We start from the raw sequence: 12,894 nt of genomic DNA, 5'->3' as shown, positions 1-12,894 counted from the left end.
CTGTAAGGTTGTAATTTACACCAGGAGCCCCTCAATTGGTAGAATGTTTGGTGGTTTTAGAAGTTTTAAAAAGATTTCCTATGCCCATAAATATTATCTCTGATTTTGTTTATGTAGTTAATGCAGTTCTAGCAATAGAGACTGCCAGAAATTTTAAGCAGTCTAGTCCAGTATCTGAAATTTTGATGAAAATACAAAATTGTATTTTGATGCGTGAGCATCCCTTTTATATTCAACATATTAGAGCACATACATCATTACCTGGACCTATGGTTAAGGGAAATGCAATTGCTGACTCAGCCACCAGAGACATGATTTTCCTATCACAAAGTTCTATAGAAAGTGCAAGGAATTTTCATCAACTTTACCATGTCTCTGCTTCTACATTACGACAAAAGGTTAAACTCACATGAACCGAAGCCCGAAATATTGTCCTACAGTGTGGTGCAGAATTTATTAATGCACCTTCCGTGGGTGTTAATCCTCGCGGATTGCGACCCCTAGATGTTTGGCAAATGGATGTCACGCATATCCCATCTTTTGAGAAATTACAATATGTCCGTGTATCCATCGATACCAGTTCTGGTGTCCTACATGCCTCTCCCTTGACAGGGGAAAAAGCAGTTCATGTAATATCACTGCTTAGAGGCTTGGGCTGCATGGGGCAAGCCCCTAGTATTAAAAACAAATAATGGTCCTGCATATACTTCTTCTAAATTTAGCCAATTTTGCAAACAAATGCAAGTAAAACATATTACTGGATTGCCCTATAATCCACAGGGCCAAGGCATCATTGAGAAAGCCCATCGCACTCTGAAACAATATTTGCAAAAACAGAAAGGGGGAATAGAGGCTATGACGCCAAAGATGGCTCTATCCCTTACAATATTTACTCTTAATTTTTAAAAATTGGATGATGCTGGAAGATCACCAGCTGAAAGGCACAGACAATGGCCTCAATCGCCCAATAAAATGGTCAAATGGAAAAATGTCCTTGATAATAAATGGTATGGCCCGGATCCTATCTTAATCAGATCCCAGGGAGCTATTTGTGTTTTTCCACAGGGTGAAGAAAATCCACTTTGGGTCCCGACACGACTGACAAGGACCGTGAAAGAGCAAGATGAACCCCAAGATGATCCTCCTGCTCCTGATGATTGAGACCGGGATAAGTATACCTTTGTGGGCCATAGTAAGATCATGGCCAGTACCTTTTCCACTACATTCCAATTCTTCTACCTTGCCTTTATTTTTTGCAACGGAATGTTATTTGGATGCGCCTTGTGCACTACAAACTCCTCAAGAGCCATCGGTGTATAATAGTACGAGTTTTCATTTGAATTATACACTATGCTTTGTGCATAATGTGGATAAACCTTTTACACCCTGTATATTTTTAAAGAAAAAGATTATCTCTAATTGGGCAGATCCCCTTAGCCAAAATAAGGTGAGCTCCGGAGTGTTGTTTAATGCTTTAACACAAGTTGCTCAAGGAGCGCAATCAGGCTCAGGTGACGTTGAAAATAATATAACTTCACCTATAAACATCACCACTATTATGATAAAGGGAAAGGTGACCATTCCCAAAAGATCACGATGGCCTGTTGGCAATGCCACTGCTATATGCAGCACACCTTGGTGTTATCCGGACCTCGCATTTTCCTATAGTTTTTTCACCTTGTCAATCAAAAATTTTTCCTCGGAAAGAAATAGCAAAGGGTTTTGTTTTGTCACCTCCACTAGATTTTGCTGTAATGAACGATAAAGGAGATGCTACAGGGAAAGAAAATATTAGGCCATATTACCAATGGATTTTAAGTAATGAGGCAGGTGCTAGTACCAGTTTGTCAGCCTTTGCATTGCTGACTGGAACCTTTCATGAGATATTGAATGTTTCTACCACACTTTCTAATACCTCTGCTCATTTAGATAATGTGACATCTAATAGAGTTATCAGAAATATGACTACTTCTCCAGTAGAAGTTTGTGTTAATCCTCCATTTTTCTTTATATTGGCTGAATTTCAAAATAATACAGAATGGTTAGATTGTACAAATGTCACTTGTTTTTTGATGCAATGCTGGAATGGAACCAAATTCTTAGTCTTAGTGGTACATCTACCAACCTTTGTCCCTGTGCCTGTTGAGGCAGATCCAGAGAAGTTCCCGATAATGAGTCTTATTCAGCAAAAGAGAGGTTTTGGAATCACAGCTGCCATTGTTACAGCCATTGTGGTTACCGTGGGAACTGCTATGGCCCATCAAATTAATACTGCTGACACCATAAGTCAGATAGCAGAAAAATCGTCTGAAGCATTGTTTACCCTGCAAAGGGTGGATTCTCATATCACCTCAGGGTTAATGTTAGTGAATCAGAGAGTGGATATTTTACAACATAATAAGGAACAGATGATGGATGTCAGACAAATGAGTTGTGTGGCATCCACATCACATGTATGCATTACTCCCAATAGGTATATTAATAATTCTTTTATTAAAAGTACAGACCTATCGAATTACCTGAAGGGGAACTGGTCGCAGGAGCTGGAAAGGTTGCAGATGAGGCTGCAGATACAGATCCTGAACCTTAATGGGACCAGAGTGGAACCAGTGACCCTTAAAGACTCTTGGCTCACCTCTGCTTTTTATTACTTTAAGGAATGGGTGGGAGTGATTTTGTTTGATGCTACCATATGCTGTGGACTGGTGTTCATGCTCTGGTTGGTATGCAAATTCAGAACCCAACAAAAACGTGACAAGGTGATTATAACTCAGGCACTTTTAGCTATTGAAAACGGCTCCTCCCCTGAAATTTGGTTATCTATGCTCAAGAATTAGTCATCATCTGAGTTCTCTGCTCTTGCACTCCACGGCACTGAGATGAGAGAGACTCAACAATCATTGATCAGCCCTTGCACATCACTGAGGTTTCCTCATTGCAAGCGATTGGGTGATCATGATTTCCCCACTAACTCATTTTTTGGCTGGCCTCTTTTGCAGGGTTCGCCCTAGGTCATTTAGCAGTTACTGTCACACAGCACTGTGGTATCCAGAGATGGGCAACTTTCCACATGCACAGTCCAACCTAAGACATGGGGCCCGGTGGCGATAGCGTTACCCTATGACGGGTAAGGCTGTGACATTAGAGGAACGACCTAAAACAGGAGCCACGGCGGATAGACATAATTGCACAGGCCTAGTCCAGCCTCATTTTATTAAAACAAAAAGGGGCAGATGTGGGAAGCCACATGTGCCATTGAAGAGTGGCGCTGACTACTGCTGGCCACCACACATAAGTTTGGACAAACAACCAATGTGTACATATGCAGTAAAGTTTTTTGCAAAGACACTGCCTTGCCTGGGCATGATAATGAGGCTTTGAGGGTAAAACCAATCAGATGTGAGACATGCAAATGCGGTATGATAATGAGGCTCTGTGAGGTACAGAGAGAGAAAGTAGACAATCAGATGAGGAACATGCAAATGAGGCTTAGTGCATAACCAATCCGGGTGTGAGACACGCCTCTCCTAGGCCTATATAAGCAGCACCAGTTCTGGGCTCGGGGTCCCTTCGCCTCTACAATCAAGCTCTCCCAATAAAAGTGTGCAGAAGGATCCTGTTGCAGCGTCGTTCTTGCTGGTTGAGTCAGGCGCGTGCAAGATGCTCTGACAGCTAGTGCAGGAATAATGGATTAACCACACCTTGAACATGAACACCGTTGTCAACAGAGTTGCCTTTCAAGGCTGGAGACAAACTTAGGGAACAGTCAGTTGTAAGTACTTGTGCAGTGTAATTGCATCTCTGGACCGTTGCTCTCTGACCTCCATTCCTTTTCCATGCAGCCCTGAGCACGATAGAATTTTCTTCCTCCTTTGGTCCTCTGGCATTGATTTCTGCTCATCCCCAAGACCTGAAGGGGCCGTCATCTCCTCGCTGAATTAAAGGGTCACAGCATTAGGAAAGTTGAGAATCATTGTTTTAAAAGGACGTAGAAGGAGATGATAAGGAGGACCCAGTTTCTAGCATGGAGTGGCCCTGGAATTCAGGACCAAGGCAGTGATGGGTTTCCTTCAGGCCAAGCTAGTTTGAGAAGTCTGGGGGATATGTAGAGAGGAAAGGGCCGGATTTACAAACCTCAGCTTGAGGTCAAAAGAATGGACTGGTCACACACACCCGGGTCTACAGATTTCTTTACATTTCTGATTTTAATGTTTTTGAATGTGTATGCATCTGCACTGTGCATGTGTGTTTCAATATGTATGGGCACATGTGCATGTGTGGGCAGCTAAAGGTAGACATTGGGTGTCTCCCTACCCCACTCGCCACTGTATTTTTTGAGGCCAGGTCTCCTGAACTGTAGCTTGCTGATTTCAGCTAAGCTAGCCAGGCAGCTGGCCCTGAGGATGTCCTGTCTGTCTCTCAGATGCTGGGATTACAAGTAACTGCCATACCTGCCCAGCTATTACATGGTTCTAGACATCTGCATTCCAGTCTTCATGCCTAAACTGTGCATGTTTTATGCACTAAGCCATTGTCTGCCCACAGCCCTGTTTAAAAAATAAAATAAAAGTTTTGATGTTTGAGTAATGACAGACCCAAGGGAAGCTGCAGCTGGGTACATGCATCTGTCCTTCAGGTTTAGCACCTGGTCTGTCCTGCACAGCTACAGTGACATTAAAGTCAGGGATAGGGACACTGCTAAGATCCACACAGCTTAGTCATATCGTGTGTGTGTGTGTTGTATGTGCACGCGTGCACCCATGTGCTGGCACATACATTCTGTGTGCATGGTATCTGATGCAGTTTCAGGGCATGTGTAGATCTGCGTTGTCACTGTCACTGATGGTTCTTCCTATGGTTAGAAAATTGCAGAGAAGATTCTGTGGGGAGGCGACCCTAGGGTCTCCTAATAATGAACCTTTCCTGCCCCATCCTGTAGTCTGTACCCTTCCTTCCTACCCCATCCTCGGTTTTGCATCCTTCCTTCCTGCCCTATTCTCTAATCTGCACCCTTCTTTCCTGCCCCATCCTTGGTTCTGCACCCTTCTTTCCTGTCCCATCCTCGGTTCTGCATTCTTCCTTCCTGCCCCATCCTCGGCTCTGTACCCTTTCTTCCTGCCCCTTCCTCCTCTCTGTACCCTTTGTCCAGGCGGCTTTCTGTTCAGGCTCACTTCTGAGTACCCTCCCCTTGTTGTCCATCCTGTGGTAAATAACCAGCTTAGAAAGGACAATGGACTAGTTTCTAGGCTGCATTTACCAAAAAAAGGCTACATGTCTCGAAGGCTTTGTAGGGCCTTGTATTAATTTTAGATTGAATCAAAGAAAATACACTTTCACGATTTGTCGATTACATTTAACAGCTGCAGCTGACGCTGGAGTGACCCTGAAGTCCGTGTCATGAGGTTAAAGCATAGCTCCGTGCACAGTGACACCATTGGGGGTGCTTCTGTTTTTTTGGCTAAATTCTACACTTTGAGGAGTCTTTCCTTACTGAGACAGTCTCTGAGAAACCTAGCAAGTGAACTCCCCCGGTTTCCCTCCCTCGGAGGGAAACACCCTATCTTTTTTATATCAATTTTCTGCTCCACATATTTTCGGTCACTCACTAGCATATGAATCCTTCCATCCATGATCTCTGATGTTGGACATCTGTAAACAAAAGCCCCAGACTCATCCAGTGTAAAAACAGTTCTGCAAACTGCAGAAGCAGCAATTGAGTAGTGCACCGCTGCCATCTAGGGGTCACGTTTAGTGTTGCTACATATGGTGGCTCTTGAGTATTTTGGAATCCAACCTTCTTAGTCTGTTCCTGGGCCTTCCAATGGGAACAATACAGTAAACTTCAATGGCTCCCAGAAAAAGGAAGTCTAGTGTAGAGAAGCTGGGGGTCAAGGGAATCCTTAGATGAAGCTGACAAGGCTTCCCACACCGTTTGGAAGGGGACAGAGCCAAGCAGTGGTGACAGTATCAAGGGGCTCTGGGTCAGGCAGCACAGGGTTTGAGTCCTGAGTCTGTCCCTTGTCAGTTACTGGACCTAGAAAAAACTACTTAGGCCTCTGCATTCATTCTATGAGACAGGGTGTTCCTGGGGAGGCAAACATGGACTCAAATTTGAGATTCTTCTGCCTTAGCTCCTCTAGTGCTGGGATTAGAAGGGTGAACCATCATGACTGGACCACTTATACTTTTGGAGACTCGTGTTTTTAATACCTAGTGGGAAACAGGACTAGTGATCTGACCCTAATTAGGCCAGCATGGACATTAAAAATATGTGAACCACGAGGAACATAATAGAGCCTCCAAATGGAAGGCATATATAGTTCTTACTGATCGGTAGCTAGTAAGACTAAGAAGGAGTTATGGAGGACAGGGAAGGCTACACAAATGAGACAGAGACAAGGTTTTACAGGGTCAGTAGGAGTTTTCCGTTCAAGGGGGAAGGGCAGTCCAGATGCAGGAACCATGTGTACAAAGGCATTTTAGTAAGAATTGCCCCGCTGTGCTGAGTGCATTTCATTGAGTTTGACTTGGTCTAAGCTCAAGGCAGATAAGGTGTGGCTGGAGAGAAGCTCAATGGTTAGAGCACTTACCGCTTCTGCTGGGATCAGAGTTTGGTTCCCAGCATCCATTACCTGGGCTTACAACTGCCTGTAACTCAAGCTTCAGGACATCCAATATCTTGCTCTGGGCCTCCACTGGCACCTGCATGCATATATGCAAATACATGTAGTCTCTCTCTCTCACGCACATGCCCACAATTGAAATAATAAAATACATCTTAAAAATCTACTGAGTGAAATAGAACAGGTGAGTTTGGCTAGAACCTCCAGGAGGGATCATCAGTCTATCTTGCTTCCAAACTTCCTCCAACCTCTCATGTCCCCACCTTGACATTCCCTGTCTGGGCTTCCTGCTACCACTGTCTCCAACACTTTCTAGCTACAAGGTTTGGTTTAGGGCAAGGTGTGGATTGGGGTTAGCTTCACCCACAGCCACAGAAGTGCAAAAGCCACATTCTGCAAGTTTCACCAAGACTTTGTCCCTTTTGGTGGTATTTCCTTCACATGCTTAAATGGCCCTGGCTTCCTAACAGGAAGTTCATCTTTAGATTTGAAAATGGACTGTGGGATTGTAATCTTAGGAGTGTGGTGGTAGTGTCCCTAAGGCTATGAAAGCTGATTAGCACCTTCACTTCCAACAAGACATCCTGTGGGTGTTCTGGGCTCCCATGGAGAAGGTAGCTCAGGGTTTGGTCACAAGACAGCTTCTTCCTTGAATAAGTTCTTCCTTTTCTTTTTAAAGGTTTATCTAAATTTATTTCACAGGCATTGGTGTTTTTCTTGTATGTATGTCTGTGTGAGGGTGCCAGATCACCTCGAACAGAAGGTACAGACAGTCTTGAGATGATATGTGGGTGCTAGGGAATTGAACTCAGGGCCTCTGGAAGTGCCACCAGTGCTCTTAACCACCAAGTCCTAATAAGTACTTTCTATGACAATTGTCAGATTTTGTTTTTGAGATGGGGTCTCACTATGGAAACCTGGCTGGACTCAAACTCAGTATGTAGCTAGGAATGGCCTTGGACTCCTGACGCGATTGTCAGGTCCCCAGACTGCTGGGGTTGTAAACACAGGTGGAGGCCAGAGGACAACTTATGGGAGTCGGTTCTTCCCTTTCACCTTGTGGGTCTGGGAGATCAGACTTGGTCTCTGCTCTTGGATTTTTGAGCTGAGGTCTCACTATGGAGTCCAGGTTGTCCTAGAACTCATGACTTTCCTGCCTCAGCCGCCCCATTTCTGAGCTCTTATTTCTGCTCCTCACTGTACTCTCACATCTTGTGTGTCTTTGGATTCTCCATTTGAAAAGACTACCAAGGCTGGAGAGATGGCTCAGTGGTTAAGAGCACTGACTGTTCTTCCAAAGGTCCTAAGTTCAAATCCCAGAAACCACATGGTGGCAGAGAGAGAGAGAGAGAGAGAGAGAGAGAGAGAGACAGAGACAGAGACAGAGACAGAGACAGAGACAGAGAGACAGAGAGAGAGAGAGAGGGAGAGAAGTCTTTATAACTGGGCAGACACATCCATCCATCCTCTTATTCCCCATTATTTGAATAAGTGATCCTGAGCATGCTGGATGACATTAGCCAGGGCACATGCCCTGTTTGGTCCTGAGGGTCTGTTTCTGTCCAATATCTAATACACCTTCTAGCCAACAGAATAGGAGGGCCAATGGCCTTGCTGTGTGTGGAGCCCACTGAGTGGGGAAAGGCTGGCATGGACTCCCATCTGACTAAATTCTTGGCTGTTCCTTACATTCAAGGACTTTCCCGATGTCTACCACTTACCTGCTTCATCCCCACACTCACTAGAGAGTGAACCATGAACAGGGTGCTTGTGACAACACAGGAAACTCACAGACCTTGGTTTATTTGATCATTTTAATATGCCAGGTCAATGGAAAGGAAGGACAGAGCACACAGGAACACCTGTATTTGCAGGACGGAGGGCAGATGTCCACAGCCTTGGGCATGCATGTATCTCCTGTGTAATTAGGCAAATAAATACTTAAATACCACAGCACAGCCAGACTTGGGGGTGGGGGGAATCACAGGCCACAGGGGACCATGCTTTAAAGGCAGTCAGAGGCTTTAAATACAGGGGCTGAACCTTCTCACTTTATACAAAACTTATATATTAAAAGTAAGGATACTGCAGTATATACATGCAAGCAGCTTTGGTCGGAGAAAATGAACAAGGGAGGTGGAGCCATGCACAGGAAGGGCTTGCCTGTCTACTCTCCATCTTCTTCATCCTCACAAACTCACCTGGGATCATAGAATAAATCAGCTGGTCTCCGTAAGATACTGAAATGTCCTGTCTGGTGTCCTTAAGGGTCTCCAGGCCCTCTGTGGGCAGGGAAGGAGCCCTACAGCCAGAACACTTGAAACCTTGGAAGGAACCAGCCTGGACTGGATGGGGAGGGACATCTATTGGATCAGACAGAGGAGAGAGCTGCATCCAGCCAGACCAGGTGAGTGTGATGTGCTGCCTGGACCCAGGTCCCGAGAGAGCAGGAGAAATCACGGAGAAAACCACTGTATCAAGCAAAGCTGAAGATGGCAGGTCAAGCCTGTGTTTCTCACAACTGTGTAAAAGCCCATTCCCCTCAGAACTGGCTAGCACTGCTGGGATCACACTGCAGCAACCGGACAATGGATGGGTCCCTCTTGGCACCTTTGTTGAATTCATCCAGGGACATTTTGCCTGAGGAATGGAAGAGGGAGACTTAGGATTAGCCAGTGCTCTGGTTAAAGTCTGGAACCCTCTGGAAAATGGACAATGTCCAGTCTCTTCTCTCTCTCTCTCTCTCTCCCTGTCTCTCTACCTCCCTCCCTCCCTCCCTCCCTCATTTCCTCCCTTTTGTTTTGTTTATTGAAACAAGGTTTCTCCGTGTAACAGCCCTGGCTGTTCTAGAACTCACTTTTTAGACCAGGTTGCCTTGTACTCACAGAGAGCCTCCTGTCTCCTATGAGCTCTGATTGAAGACATGTGCCACTATGCCTGACCAGAGTGTATTTTCTTAACAAGTGATTGATGGAGCAGAGCCCAGCCCAGTGTAGGTGGTACAACCCTGGTCTAGTGATTCTGAGTTCTATAAGAAAGAAGGCTGAGCAAGCCATGGGGAGCAAGCCAGTAAGTAGCAACCCTTTCATGGTCTCTGTATCATCTCCTGCCTTCAGGTTGCTGCCCTGTTTGAGTCCTGCCATCACTGCTTTTGATGATGAACTGTTATGTGGAAACTGTGAGTGAATAAACCCTTTCCTCCCCAAGTTGCTTGTGGCCATGGTGTGTCATCAGAGCAATGGAAACCCTAACTCAGACAACACAGATGAAGACTACAGCTCAGAGGGTCTACTGACAATGCCCACGGTTATAGAGCCCTAGGAAGGGTGCAGGATGCAGGCTAGGTGTACCTGACCCTGAATTCTAGTCTCCCTCCCTCAATCAGAACTGAATCAAATGGGTTGGAATAGGGCAGGCCTGCACAGGGCAGAGGGTATATCCCAAACACCTCTGTGCCATCAACAATTTCACAGGCTCATATACCCCCATCCCATCCCCTCTCCCAGTCCCCTCCTCCCTCCCCACCTGCTCATTCCTGCCATGTTTCCTACCATCTTTGTTTGTGTCCATCTGTCTGAAGATCTTGTCTGTTTGCTTCTCGGGCAAGGACTCGTCCTCAGGCATCTTCATCATGGAGGACACCATCTTGTAGATGGCCTGCAAAGGGGCATCTGTGAGTGTTCTCTGGAGGATGGAAGGTGGGTTATGGTCCTCGCTCTGCTAACCAAGGAGCATGGACAGGGCAGAGTCAGGACCCTTCTCTCATCAGAACAAGTTTCACAGACAAGGTAGTGGGCAAAGGGAGCCAGGAAAGTTTAAGTGACATTCAAGAGCACAGGATACAGCTGGGGCATTGAAGAATGGAGGGCTCCTTGGTTCAGAGTAGAGGGGAGGTTGTGGGGCAAAGCGTCTGTCTAAAAGGAGGTTCTTTGGTGGGGAGCTGGGAAATCCTGGAGGGAAGATAAAAGGGGAAATACATTGAGCCCTGCCCACACATGGGTCCTGAATCTGCAGATCCAACAACTACAGGTGGGAAATAGTCTAGAAAATGAAACTGGAGGTACACAGATAGTTTCTTGTTATTTCCCAAATAATACAAATTATTATTAACATCTATAGCCATTGTATTAGGCACTGTATATAACTACTTTACTTATTTTATGGATGTATGTAATTATTTATTTGGGGGAGGTGATCTCATGTGGAATTCAGAGGACAACTTGTGGAAGCTGGTTCTCTTTTCCTACCATGTGGGTCTTAGGGATCTAACCCAGGCTGCCAGGCTTGGTAGCAAGCACCTTTACCCACAGAGTCAGCTCACTGGACCAAATACAGAGATGGTTTAGAGCATGGAGCAGGAAGGATGCAGGGTGCACATAAGCACCGCTCGAGTGAAGAACTGACGGCTGAATCATCCTTTACTGTGTCTTTCTGATTTCTATAGGAAGTCCTATAGACAGCTAATGTGTGTGTATGTTATACATGTGTGTGCAGAAGAACACCCACCTGTGCAGAGGCCAAAAAGCAATACCGGTGTTCACAGTATTCCCTTTTCTCTCTCACTGAACCCGGCCGGGGCCTACCATTTTAGCTAGAGTGCCTGCTCAGCAAGCTTCTGGGACTCACTTGTCCCCTAGTTCTAGGGATTCGGGCATGCTCAGCCACTCCTGACTTTTCTGTGGGTGTTGGGATCAGAACTCATGTCCTCATGCTGGGTATCAAGTGTTCTTCCCCACTGAGCCATTTTCCCAGTTCTAGCTTTGACAATTCTTAATCACCGATCTGAGCCTCAGATCTCATTAGAGGTTTGTTTTGTTTTGTTTTGTTTTGTTTTGTTTTAAAAAAAGACCCGTTTTATAGAATTGTGTGAATAAACCTGATGAATGAGCTCAGCTGGGACCTGATGTCCAGCAAGCAATCGATAGATGCTTGGCTTTTATCGTTACTCACTGCAAAGACATGCAGTCCTTTAATACAGCAGGTAGCAAGTGGGCAGAGGAATGACCTGGTGTATGGGGTCAGGGATAGGGGTCTTGGATCCCTGCACTCCCCATGCTCCAGACCCTGTCAAGTGCAGGTACCTGCACTATCTCCAGCATTTCACTGCAGCTGATGTAGCTATTGCTGTCTAGGTCAGACTTGCTAAGGCCCACTTCAGCTTCTGTTCCAGCTTGCCCAGGTAGGTCATGCTCAGAGCAATGATGAACACTCAGAAGTCGATTGTGCTGTTGCTGTTGGTGTCAAAGTGGTGGAGGACATGTTCAGCGACCTTGGAGGCATCTCTGTAGGGGAAGAAGTTTGGCTAGATCTTGAAATTGTCCACAGTCAGGTGGCCAGTGGGACAGTCATTGAGGAAGCCCTTGTACCACTCCTGAAGCTCATGGTCGGTGAACTCCCTGTGTTTCCGCAGGTCCTCCAGCACCTAGGAAAGACAGAAAGAATATCTTTTTATGGCTAAATACAGTCTACTTGGAGCATGCATGCAGAATTGTGGTGTACGGGGACAGGGAGAGGCAAGCTAAAATCAGTGGAATGAAGCGTTGTCAAATGTCCTGTAAGGGTTAAACAAGAGTCAGGATCGAGACAAACCCCTCAGCTCATCAGCTTGGGGCAAAGGGGTCTCATGGACCCAATCCTGACTCTTCGCTTTGAACAGCTAGTTCTTTTTCTCGTGGGGGACTCGGTGTGAGTGTTTGTTTCCTTGTCACAGATACATTTGCTGATGCTGCATAGTAAATAAATCTTGCCTGCATTGGCGGATGTTAGTGGTTCACATTCCTACCTAACACAGCTAGGGTAAATTTAGAACTAGGTTGACTCACATCCTGAGTGGACTCAGGGATGATACCAGAGAACAGGAACATGGCTTTGGCCCTTCAAAGTTCAACTTCATTTGTCAGCAACCCTAATTTTATAAATGACATTCAAAGACCCAATTCTTATCCAGATTTCTGGGTTAATCTGGGTAAGTAGGGTTTCATGGGGACCCAGGTATTAAAGCTTTGAAGCATGTTGACAGGAGGCTTCTAGACCCCCCAAGACCTCCCTATCCCCATCCACATAATATTGGGAGAAATTATCAGCACATGCCATGCTGTTTTTAACCCTAGAAGAGACACCTGGGAACCTTATGGGAGTCCCCACTCTTTATTATGCCTATAAGATATTGTTCTGCCAGGGAGATCTAGAATTGCATCAATTGGTCGGTGAATGTCGATGTGAATGTTAACAGCTGAAACAGCCCCAATGGAAATTCAGGTCTGTGCTTCAT

General features: G+C 45.6%; 1 pseudogene; it reads right to left on the bottom strand.

Moving 5' to 3' along the window:
• Positions 1-8,406: 8,406 nt before the first annotated feature.
• Gm46313 lies at positions 8,407-12,487 on the bottom strand (annotated as a pseudogene).
• Between the last annotated feature and the right edge of the window lie 407 nt (positions 12,488-12,894).

The sequence above is a fragment of the Mus musculus genome, chromosome 12 (genome assembly GCF_000001635.26).
Source record: "Mus musculus strain C57BL/6J chromosome 12, GRCm38.p6 C57BL/6J".
Lineage (NCBI taxonomy): Eukaryota > Metazoa > Chordata > Mammalia > Rodentia > Muridae > Mus > Mus musculus.
Note: the sequence above shows the minus strand (reverse complement) of the source record. Positions and strands in the feature narration are given on the sequence as shown.